We start from the raw sequence: 384 nt of genomic DNA on the forward strand, positions 1-384 counted from the left end.
AAGTAGGGAAGTCAAAAAGTGGGGCTTCCTTCTCCGAGGTCTGCCAGTATCTGTAGCGTTGCTTAGGTGACTCACCGAAGAATACCCTCAAGAGAGATTTTTTTAAATGGCATTGTTAAGCTCCTCCCGCCCCTCCCCATTTCTAAACACTTGGCAGGAAAAGCGAAGAATTCTAAGAGGCTAAAATCAATATTGCCTTAGCAGAGGCAGGGCAAAACTTGGCACTAGGGGCAGATATGCCAGGGCAGGTGGGGGCATCCAAAGTGCGCCTAGCTTACAAATCAAACGCAGATGCAGGGGCAGTCATCGAGTTACCCTCCGCACGCGACCGCTCCTTTCCGACTTGAAGCTTTCGGCGCTCGGCTACTCTCCCCTAGCTCTTTT

This window comes from Acinonyx jubatus, chromosome B4 (genome assembly GCF_027475565.1).
Source record: "Acinonyx jubatus isolate Ajub_Pintada_27869175 chromosome B4, VMU_Ajub_asm_v1.0, whole genome shotgun sequence".
NCBI lineage: Eukaryota > Metazoa > Chordata > Mammalia > Carnivora > Felidae > Acinonyx > Acinonyx jubatus.